Genomic DNA, 12,333 nt, shown 5'->3' with positions numbered 1-12,333 from the left:
TTGTCATCTTCATGGGATTTAGAGTCATTATGGAAACAAATCTTGGGCAATGTCCACAGGGGATTAATAGCTTAACTGCGGTAGGAAAACCTGCTGTAAATGTGGGTTGTACCATCACATGGGCTTGGGCTCTGGACCGGATGTGGAGGGAAGTGGACTGTGGCCAGCGCACCTAGGGGCCTCACACTCCTGCCGCTTGCCGTGGCTTCCTTCATGTCTTCCGAATGTCCTTCCCTCTCTAAGTTGCTTTGATCAGATATTTTATCACAGGAACAAGAGAAGGACCAAGGACCGGCCTCCAAATTATACAGTCTTCCATTTAAACCTCAACCATTCCCTGTTCACAGTTGTCCTCAGACTGGAGTTCATTCTGTCTGGAACCTGCAACCGTGTATCACAGGATTCCTCCCTATGCCTCCCTCATATCACGGTTCTTCCTTCGCTCCATCTGGAGTCTGCATGCCAGCAATCCCCTCCCCCCCTCTACAGCTCTAGCCCAGGTCACCTTGTCAGAGAGGCTTTTTATTTTATTTTATTTTTATTGTAATCTCTGTTTTATGTTTGTGTCCTCCATAGAATTTGTCAGACAGTTCATCCTCAAATGTCTTCTGAGTGAATGAGCAGCCAGAGAGGGAAGGTTCAGACTCAAGTTTGTCTGACACCAGTAATAGCTGCACGGTTCCTAATACTCCAAGGAAGTTCTGTGTTCTCCAACCTATTATCCCACAGAGTATTCGAAAGATAGATGGGTGAGTAGATACATAACAGACAGATATAAATTGTCTGTGTGTGTACACGCACATGTGTGTGCACATGTGTGTGCGTGTATGTGTGTGAAGTGATTTTGACCCTGCTTCACCGACAGAGAAGACCAAAGCCAAGCAAAGATAAAAAATAGCTCTCTCCATATAAGTGACTTCAAGAAAATTTCGGTTTTCAAAAAAAGAATGGCAAATACCTCAAATTAATTCGGTTTGTTATTAGAAGACCAAGAAAAGATCCTGTCTTCGTGAGGCAGCTGTGGGACTAGGAATTACCAAATGATTTCCAATTTTAAGATCGTTGGATCAGGTGGCTGAATTAGATTAAAGATAATCAGTTCTCTGGCGTGATAAATGCCACTCATCACCGCTAGCTCCCTAGGGGGCTTTCGCCTTTGGATGCTAATTACCATCCAACCGGAAATGAAGCTGATGAGAAGGGGAACCCTGGCTAAATCAATTAGAGGAGTGGGTGACAGGGGGAGATTCAGAGCGTGTTTAGGAAGCAGAGGCTTTGGGTGTTGTTGCATCTTGACTTCCCTGGAAGTATTACCACACAGTGTGACTTTAACTCTTCCTTCTCAGCCTGCCGAGACTTACAATCACCTGGGAGACATCCCTGAGAACACAGTTTCCACACAGTTTAACAGAGGAGAAAAGACTCACCCTGAATGTGGCTGGCACCATTCCAGGGACTGGAAGCCAGAACAAAACAAAACAAAACAAAAAACAAAAAACAAAAAAAAACCAAAAAAAACAAAAAACAAAAAAAAATGGAGAAAAGGAGAAAGCAGGATGAGGGCCAACATTCATCTCTCTGCCTCCTGATCTGCTGAAAGGGAAGGCAGCAAGGAGCAGGGGGCAGGGCCCGCTGCTGCCTAGGGCCGCCTGCAGCCACACCTTCCCGGGCATTCTGGACCTAACAGAATCTTTGCTGCAGTTGCCCTTTGTCTGAGCCCTGTGAGAGCATGAGGACATTAACTGATATAGTTTGCTCATGACACATGCGAATATTATATTGTTCCCTCTTAACATGGGAATAATATCTTCACCGTGTGTGTGTGTGTGTGTGTGTGTGTGTGTGTGTATGTGTGTGTGTGTGTGTGTGTGTGTGTGTGTATGTGTGTGTGATGTGTAAACCCATCTGTGTGCTCACTATACAATGGAGGCAGAGGTTCTAGTCAGGTGGCTTTCCTCTATCTCTCTCCAGTCTCTTTTGTGGACATAGTCTATCACCATGTCAAGCTCTGCATTTTGGCCAAACTGGCTAATAAGCCCCAGGGACCCGCCTGTCCCTCCTGCCCAGTACAGCTGCTTGTGTGGGTGCAGGAAATCTGAACTCAGTTCCTCAAGCTTACACAGTAGATACTTTACCCACTTCACCATCCCTCCACCCCAGTGTCTTCATTTTAAATGAGAGCTTTGTTCTGGATAATATTCTATTTTCTAAGTGAATTATCATTTGCTTGTTAACTGTTATTCTTCTACTAGCAGTCAAATCTTTGACACACTGTACTATGTGATTATTCTATTAGGATAGCTGAGTTTCATGTATGGTTTATATGTAAATATATATTTAAGTGAAGTTACTTAATTTAAATATATACTTATTATATGAATATATTACATATTTATGTATCATGTTTAATTAAACACAAATATAGCTATTGCAATCTAATAAAAGTTTAAGTTTGATCCCAGGGACCCATGTGTTGGAAAGAGAGAACTGACTCTCATAAGTTGTCCTCTGATTTTCATATGTACTGAACACACACATGCATCAAGGATAAATATAACCAAGCTCTGTACATGAATCTATGTTTGCAATCTTACATTTTGATCGTAATACTGAAATAACCCTTGAAAGGGACCTTCGCTTCTTACAGCGTTTGTTTTGAGAGGTTGAAGTTTAATATCCTATCGGTTCTTGATTTCGTTTCTCTAATCTGTGACAAATCATTTACTTTCAGCAATAAAGTTGACAGAATCCATTTTTATCTTTAATTAACTTTTCAGCTTGGTTTTCATTTTAAAGGCTCACAGCAAAATTTATCACCAAGCTGTAATGAAAGCAATGAATGAATGGAAGGTTTGAGGCCACTGCTCAGCTCTGAATTTAGCTCAGATGACCCCGTTACTGAGAGGAGAAGCTGAGAAGAGCATCAGTAGACACGACAGCTCACTAGGTCACACCAGCAGCAGATGAGAATGCTTATTTTTGACTTCTTGTATTAATTTTTTAGCTTCTTAATTCCCTTTTCATGCACTATGTGTTAACTCCAGAACACCAAATTCCCTTTGCTTGGGGGATTTGGTAAGAATAAAAGCACATCTGAAAATAATTGTCACATAAATAATTATAGCTACTACCTACTGAGCCTTTGGGTGCAGAACCACATACTCTTCAAATTTTACTTCTCATTGAGCATGTTTTAAGGGACTATGTTAAAGGTTACTAACAGGACTTACAGGAAAGACAAAACTTTGCTTTAACAAAAACATAGCTTTGGAAGTCAGGTCACCTGGATCAGAATTGCTACTACATTCTAGTTCACCAGCCCTGAATAGTGGATTAACACATTAGCATTCATTTATTCATCCAATAAACATTGGGGGCATCTAGCATGTGTTCAAAATACTATGGAATAAGCCAGGCACAGCTGCTGCCTATCAGGAGAAATCAGGGGAAATCAGACTCTCAGCATTTAGAGAGAATTACAAATTGTAACAAACAAGGTTGCTAGGGTTTGGATCCTAAATGTCCATCAAAGACTCTTATGTTGAAAACTTGGTCTCTACCTGATGGTGTTCTTGGGAGGTATGGAACTTTTAAGAGGAGGAGCCCAATTAAAGGAACTAACCAACTGTGGGTATTTCTGTTGGGATCCTGGCCCCTTCCTCTCTTTCTGTTTGTAATCACCATGAGCTCAGCAGTTTTCTCCCACCACCTGCTTCCATCGTTGTGTGCTATGCTGCCACAGACCTAAAGCAGTGTAGACAAGTGACCAAGAAAAAAAGCCTCTGAGATCCATGAGTCAAAGCTGGTTTCTTTTTGTGGTGGTTTGAATATGCTTGGCCCAGGGGGTGGCACTATTGGGAAGTGTGGCCTTATTGGAGTAGGTGTGGCCTTGTTTGTGGAAGCGTGTTACTGTGTGGATGGGCTTTGAGACCCTCCTCCTAACCACATGGGGGATAGTCTTCTCCTGGTGGCCTTCAGATGAAGATATAGAACTCTCAGTTCCTCCAGTGCCATGCCTGCCTGGACTCTGTCATGCTCCTGCCTTGATGATAATGGACTGAACCTCTAAAGATGTAAGCCAGCCCAATTAAATGTTGTTCATTATGAGGGTTGCCTTGGTCATGGTATCTGTTCACAGCAGTAAAACCCTAACTAAGACACCTTCCTTCCTTCCTCCCTCCCTCCCTTCCTTCTTTCCTTCCTTTCTTTCTCTCCCTTTCTTCTTTCTCTCTCTTTCTTTCTTCCTTTTTTCCTTCCTTCCTTCCTTCCTTCCTTTCTTTTTCTCCCTTTCTCTTTCTTTTTTCTTTCTCTCTCTCTCTTTCTTTCTTCCTTCCTTCCTTCCTTCCTTTCTTTCCTTCTTTCTTTCTCTCTCTACCCCAAGGATGGCAGTCTGACTCACACAGTAGTGAAGGATGGGAAATGGGATCATGATGGAGACAACCAGAGTGAGTAGAAGACTCGACATAGGTTGGCTTGTCTTTCAAGGGGTGGCAGAAGCTGCACTAGGAATTAGGCAAAACAGGGAAAGGTCCAGGCAAAGTTAATGGCATGTGTGAAAGTCCCCTGATAGAACCAAATTGCTTGTTCTGTTGAGTGAAGGAGCCAGTGTCTTTAAACCTGAGAATAGGTGAGGTGGTGGTGCAGAATTATTTAAGGCAATGGGATAGTTCTAAAAGTCACAGCAAGAATGTAAGATTCAGTTTCTCAGATGTTCCTGGTGCTGCCATCTGCATTTAAGGTTGAGAACTCAGTAAGTAAGCTGGGGGCGGGGACACTGGGGTGGTTTCCAGATTCTGAGTGTGAGCAATTTGTTGGATAGTAATGGGAATGCTAACAGGAAGGAATAATTTAGGATATAATAAGTGGTGTTTAACATTAATGATTTCAAGTTCATTGTCAGGCTCACTAGAGCCTAGAGGTAAGATTAACATCTGAGCATGCATTTGGGCACTGTCTTTATAAGAATGGATTTATTGACTTGGTCTTGTGTGTGTGTGTGTGTGTGTGTGTGTGTGTGTGTGTGACAGTCTCTTTGTGCAACATAGGCTAGTATGGAACCCATGATGACTTTGCCTCATCCTCTCCTGAGTGCTAAGGTTGCAGTCATGCACTGCTCCGCCCAGCACGCAGGTGGTATCAACATAGGAAAAAGGAAAAGATTACTGAAGCCAATGGGCTTCTGAAAGGGAGGAGCACGCAAGGGGAAGGAGAGGCAGTCAAGACAAAATGGGGGCAATAAAAGTACCTTCCTAATGTTGCTGCTGGAGAGTTAACTAACTTGTATATTTAAAATACATATTATATCTCCATACTCAGCCAGGTAGGTAAGATCATTATTAAATTCTACTTGATTTCTTTTCTGGGGCTTGGGTATATGCACATGAGTATATATTCACATGCTTGAGAGTTCAGAGGCCAGAGAAGGCTATCAGCTGTCCTGCTATGTCACTCACCCCTTTCCTTTGAGACAGAGGCTCTCACTGAAGCTAGACTTAGGGCTAGAGGCCAGAGAGCCTCGACCACTCCCCTGACTCCACCACACACAGCTCTAGGAGTGCTTATGCAGTCACACCAGCTTTTTATAAGGACTCTGGGTTCCAAGCTCAGGTCTTAAGAACACTCGCTGTCTTCCAGAGGACTACAGTTCAATTCCCAGCACCAAACCCCATTCCCAGCTCACAACTGCCTGTAACTGCAGCTCCAAGGGACCCAACACTCGCCTCCTCAGGATGCCATATGCACATACGCATACCCCCACACAGACATAGACATAAATAAAAGCAAAGGCAATACAAGATAAAAATAAACTACACAATAGTTCCTTTAACTAAATGTTAGACATTTAGTGGGTAGATGCTGTGTCAGGAGAATTTTGGCAGTGGCTGCTCAATAGTCTTCATTGTCTATTGGTCAGCCAGTGTGTCCTAGCAATGTGGAGATGCCTGTCAACAATTTAGGTGCAGCTACACAGCTGGCAAATGTGAAGGATCAGCACATCATTCTAGAGAGGAAAGCATCCAAGACGAACGCATTGTGAACTGAGATTATTTGCCCAGGTTTGGAAGTGCCCAAGACATTACAGGCCACAGCTTCTGCTTAACTGGCAATGGTGGTGCAGAGATGATGTAGGTAACTGTACTCCCGTGATTGTAGATGTAACACTCCCGAGCAATCCAAGTTCTAATTATGCTCACTGAGGCTGAATTAACAACCATTTACCTAGCTTTACCACTGACAGGTATCGTGACCTTCAGCAATTATTCAACTCCAGTCTCCAAATCCCTTAGCTGTAAAAGTAGAACAACACTCTAAAGCTATCCAAACACTGGCTAGGACAAACAGTATGAGCGGCTGTAAGTCCGATAAATTCTTCAAGGTATATATGTCTCATTCCTGTGCAGAGGTGTAATTAACAACTGGCCTTGTGAACACCATGCACATCTTTTACTCTCTGGTTCCTTCACTTGCCTGCTTAAATACACTAGCTCATTTAAACATTGTTTCCATTTCTCTGGATACACTTCGATCCAGGGGGGGAAAGTCTTAAATGAATTTTGCCTTTAAGATTCTTTGCAACCAGGTCTCACTTTTAACAGATTTATGCAGTCTGAAGGTTGGAGTGAAATTTCTGCCTATAATGATTTGTAGAGGTGCCAACTCCATAATTTTTTCTGTGAAAAGTCTGGCATGCTTTGCCACTGAAGTTTAAAGATAATTTGCCTGAATCTCTTCAACCAAATGAAGCTTTCTAATCAATTATGAACAGAAACAATGAGATCCAGTGGAGAGTCTAGAGGGATTTGCGACCCAGTCAGCATCGATCTCCATCAAAGTTGTAAGGGAACTGTGGCAGTCGAAGGCACTAATATTTACAATGCCAAGTGATAGGCGGCACAGGCAGCATGGTCTACTCTGAAAGCAATTGCCTATCATTTTCGCGGATGACTTGAATGAATGTCAGAGCTGTCAGTCACAGCTGTCCTTCAGAGTCCTCTTGTTTATCCATCTCATTTACAAGGGAGAGGAAATAGACGCACAAAGGAAGGGTGATTTGATGAGGATGGTCTTGCAGATCTCGAATACAGTCTTTTGATACGGATCACTTAGCATCTACAACAGGGGCTTGAGAGGCGGCAGTAGGGAGGCCAGTCTTGTTGACTCACGTGGGAATCCAGAGTTTACAGTACCAAAGGAAACAAAACCTTACCAAAACAAAAGTCAGGACAGTCTTCGCACCTGTCACAATTCTTGCAGAAGGCCAAGAAGGGTTGACAAAGCAGCGCCAGATGTGGGAAAGGCGGAGCTACGAGTTGTTGGGGCTGGACCCGGAGCGGAGCCTAGAAGAACAGGGTGTGGGCTCCGGGGGCGGGGCTGAGGGCCATTGGGGCGGGGCCAAGCGCCGCGGCTCCGCCCTCGCGCTCCGCGGGCCTTCCACAGAGCGTTGAGGTGGGCTTCGTTTGGAAGCTGAAGAGGGAGAGGCGAGCGCTCCTGAGGAACGAGCGGAGTTCGGCGGCCCGCGTGCTCGGTCCCTCAGGGCCCGGCGTAATCCGCGAGGCAGCCGTCGGCGGGCGGGCGATGGCGGCGCGGGGGTCGCGGCGGCGCGCGCTGCGCCTGCTCTTGATGGTGCAGCTGCTGGCGGGGCGCTGGCGGCCGGCCGGGGCGGCGCGGGTCGCGCGGGGAGGTGAGCCGGGGCGGGGCTGCGAGTCGCGGGGCCGCGCAGCGGGTCTCCTCTCCGGTTCCCTTTCTTCTGAAAAATTCGGATGAGGTTCCAGGTTAGCACCCAAATGCAAAGAAAAGGCCGGTTTTGGCGTTGTGTGGCTGTCACCGTTGGGTGGTTGGTGTAGGGCGTGCCTCGGTATAACTTTCCAAGAGCTTGCCGCGGTCATCGGGCTTCCCACTTGGTGGCTGGTTCTCGGTGTGGAGACTTTGGGCTTAATGCTCACCTTTGAGACTTTAGAACCTACTGTCTCCTTCCTCACTCCTGAAGCATCTTTGCTAGAAGAAGCAAATGTTTGCTGAAGAAATGCTAGGCACTTCACATCCCCAGGCTTCTGGACTCATGACTTATTTCTTGGTTCCACTTTCCTTTGGAACCCAGCTCGCGCGTACCACCCCGATCCCGATCCCAGTCTCCCTCCCCCAGTTAGCGTTTCAGATGTTGTTAGTTGGGATAGAAACAAACAAAACTAGCTAGTACTTTGACTTTCCAGTGCTTTAGCATATTTTAGTCAGCCCTTTAAGTATTTGGGGGGTGGGGGAAGAAAAAAGAAAAGAAATGTTACTATCTCTGGAGCACCTGTGGTGTGTCCTATTCTAGAGAAGGTGCGGCTCCTTTTAGTGGAGGGCAGCTGCACCTGAAGCTGGGTTTTAATGAGAAGAGAAAACCTGGAGGACCTTTGCTTGCCTTTCTTTCTGTAAGGTTCTTAAACTGTGAGTCCTGATTTTCTTTAGGAAGTGGTAACTTCGAGGACTAGAATTCCCGATTACAGGATGGGTCTACTGAAGCGACGAAATCTTTGCAGAGTGTTAAGTTTAGAGAAAGAATGGGATGTCCTTCTCTCACATTGTGTCTCCAATGTGTAGTGTTTTAGGATAGAATTCTCTCCGCCGCTTTCGTCCCTTGAAAGATGAGAACAGCACTGCTTACTTCCCATCCGTTTGCAGGATTGACTGACTAGTGCATCTAAAACGCCAGGCAGTGCCTGACAGCCTAGAAAATGGTATCCCTGCCTCTTTTTTTATGGAGCTGGGAATTTGAAAAGGTTTCTGTTTTAAGATAAATCATTGTTGCCGAGTCTTCTGTGGTGTAAATAGCTAACTCTTTTGCTGGTCTTGGTGTTTTAACCAGAGTTGATGACCTACTCCTTTCTGTTCCCACTCGGTGGGACTTCTTTAATAATAACCCTACGTGAGCTCCTTAAGATCTACAATTCCTTTGTGTGTGGGTATGTGCAGGTGCTGGTAGAGTGCAGAGGTCAGCAAGGGGTGTTGTTGGGGGGGTGGGCTGCTGTCCAATTTGTTTGTTTGTTGTTGTTTGTGGCAGTCTCTCACTGTGACCTGGGGCAGGTGGATTAGGATAGGCTAAATAAGTGTCAGCACTCCTGCTGAATTCTGCCTGTCTCTGCCTTCCTAGTGTTGGGATACTAAGGCAGTTTTTACAGACTGAGAGGCCTCCTTGCCAGGCCTTTTACATTTTGCTGTGGGTTATAGGTCTTTGTGCTTGTGCAGCAAACACTGGACAAGCTGAGCCATTTCCCAAACCTCAGGGGCACCTCCGCTTTTCTGTTTATCTTTGTGTCCTTAATACCTGGTTTATTATAGGAGACAGTAGATGTTTATAAATAAGTGGATGGAATAATAATGTTACCCTGAATATTTTCTCACTTGAAAGAAAAGGTCATTAAATATTCCCCTGTACAGCTCCAAACTTAAAGTTCTGTGCATTCTAAATGACTGTCTTGATGAAAACAGTGATGCGGAGTGACACTCTTGCACACTTGCAAATAAATGTTAATATGCTTTTGTGTTCTACTACCTTTGAATTCTCAGTGGAGTTAAGAGCCCTAGGAACTGGCTGTGGTTTTTAATTTTTTAATTTTTTAATTTTTGGCATATTCAACTTTGCTGACTCCTTATCTCTCCCCCTTTAAGATGACAAAGCGGAGGTGCTCCTGAGGTTTGGGAGAGAACTGATTTTATATTTATGTTTTATTGTTCTCATATTCATCTTAGATTCTCACCATAACTCTAACGGTTTCCTATGAGCCAATTCCCAGAACAAAAAAAAAATTCTCGTCTCGTCAGCCAGCAGCCATATCTATTTGGCTAACTGAAGGTCACAGAGCTGTGGAAACTAGCCTGGAAGGCAATTTTGTCTGCCATGAAATATAATTTACTAGTACATTAAGATAATATAGGTCTCTGAACTGACCCAAGATGAGGACATTTATGGAAATTAAACAGTCATTAGTTAGGTATAGTTCTTAGCTGTGCAGCATTTTAAATGGTTGAGACTTTATCTTAGTATATGCTCTTCAGTCAAAGAAAGGTAAAATAATTCATAGACATATACTCATGTGGCCTTCAACTTCACTTTTATCGTTCTCTATTTTTAAAGAAAGTATTGACATTTATTGAGCATTTATTCAGTGCTCTGGCTTTGTGTGCTTTTAACTCCCGCGAAACAACCCGCAGTGTGCGCAATGTTATTTCCATCAGCTCACCCTGCAGGATTCACTCAGGACAAATCAGTGTCTTAGGTGCTGGCAAAATGACTATAAACACAATTCCCAGCCTTTTTAGAGCTTAATTCATCAGACGATGAGGTCGACATACAAGTAATTTATATGATTTGGTCTAGGCTGCAGCTAATGAATGAGAGAATCTAGATTTGAACTTGGAGAGTCTGACTGGGGCTTTGCCTTTAGTCGCTATTCTTAACTAACCTCATATTTTAATCAGGCAACAGAAGGCCAGGCGTAAGCTCACACATGGGAACTACCAGACATGGAAGAAAGACCCTGGAAGGTGGAGACAGTCCATTCCTCCAGCTCGCTCAGTCTTCCCACCGCTGCTTCTGTATCGTTTCCCTGAGCCATTAGGAGAGTGGTTTAATAAACACATCCTATATCAGACTAAGTGTTCCAAAATATCTCTCTCTGCACACATTTCCCAGCTGTGGTCTCTGTTGGTTCCCATCTACTGCAGAAGGTAGCTTCTCTGATGGTGGCTGAGCAAGACACTGATCTGTTAATATAGCAGAATGTCATTAGGAGTCATTTATTACTTTGTCCTTTTAGTGGAACAATGATATTTGTTTTCTTCTAGGCCTGTGTCCTATCCAGTGTCAGGTTCTGGGCCACCAGAGCAGTGTCAGGCATGGGTTCTGTCTTGTGTAGTCAGTCTTAGATCCAGTTAGCGAATGGTTAGTCACTCCTGCAGTGTTTGTGCTACCACTGCACCAGCACGTCATATAGGCACGTCACTGTTGGAGACTGCAGTTTGTAGTAGAATATCTTCCATGATCATGAGCACCATGAACATCAGCCAGTGGGGATGAAGGCTCTAGATAGACGCCAGCTTGACTTCTCTGAGCTCTATGAGGTATATAAGTGTTGACTTCAGCGATAGAGCCTCACTATCAGTTTGTGGGAAACAACCAGAAGCCTCGACAATAGACTGAGATGTTTGTGGGTTTCCATGATATCGCTTTGGCCAATGACTCAGCTAGATGTAACTTTTCATTATTTGGAAAGTCCATTTAGATTTTTTTCATATATGTATGGAGTTATGATGATTGAGATGACTCTAGGACTGGATGGATATCTGGCATTGTCTTTGTTAGTTGGGTGTTCCCTTCCTTGGTTTCTATTGCTCTCTCTGGAACTTGTCCAACCCCACCTGCCCGTGCCCATCCTCTGAGACATGGTTTCCCTATGCAGCCCTGGCTGTACTAGAATTAGCACTCCTTGGACCAGGCTGATCTGGAACTCAGAGATCTGCCTGCCTCTGCCTCCCAAGTGCTGGGATTAAAGATGTGTTCCACCACTGCCCTTTCTGGAACTTAGGAAAGTATGGTGGCAGTGGGTTCCCTGGTAGAGAGTGCTTCTCCAGGCTGGTGGGTGTTAGAGAGGAATAGAGATGGCTTAGAAGAAAAGGCTGAGCCGGGTGGTGGTGGTGGTGGTGGTGGTGCACGCCTTTAATCCCAGCACTTGGGAGGCAGAGGCAGGCAGATTTCTGAGTTTGAGGCCAGCCTGGTCTACAGAGTGAGTTCCAGGACAGCCAGGGCTACACAGAGAAACCCTGTCTCGGGGAAAAACAACAACAAAAAAAAAAAAAAAAAAAAAAAAAAAAAAACAAAGAAAGAAAAAAAGTCTGAGAGGGCTCTGGGAAAAAAGCTTAGGGGATCCTGTCCCATGCCAAGCAACGGTCTCCAGGGGATTTGAGGTGTGGTGGCATAAAGGGTTCCTTCACGGAGATTGCAGTAAGACAAAGAATATGTCTGGAGAGACAGGGATGAAAGGGATAGGAGGATCTGTATCAGGAGTTGGAGTCTCCAGTGAATGGAACCTACAAAGGAATGGGAATGAGCCAGAAGGCGGTGCTGAGGGGTTCCACAGAAAGGACCACATGTGGTCTGTACCAAGGTTCAGTCTGTACCAAAGACACACAATCTAGATATTTTAATTACAAGCTATATGCCTGGACTGGACAGATCTAGTACTATTCTAACTTTCCCCCAGCTATTGAGACCCCTTGTTACTTGTGGTTTCTCCCAGCCATGTAGCTCTGGTCCATTGTGGCTTCTCCTCCTCTTCCTCTGTCCTCTCTCCT

This window comes from Apodemus sylvaticus, chromosome 7 (genome assembly GCF_947179515.1).
Source record: "Apodemus sylvaticus chromosome 7, mApoSyl1.1, whole genome shotgun sequence".
NCBI lineage: Eukaryota > Metazoa > Chordata > Mammalia > Rodentia > Muridae > Apodemus > Apodemus sylvaticus.
Note: the sequence above shows the minus strand (reverse complement) of the source record.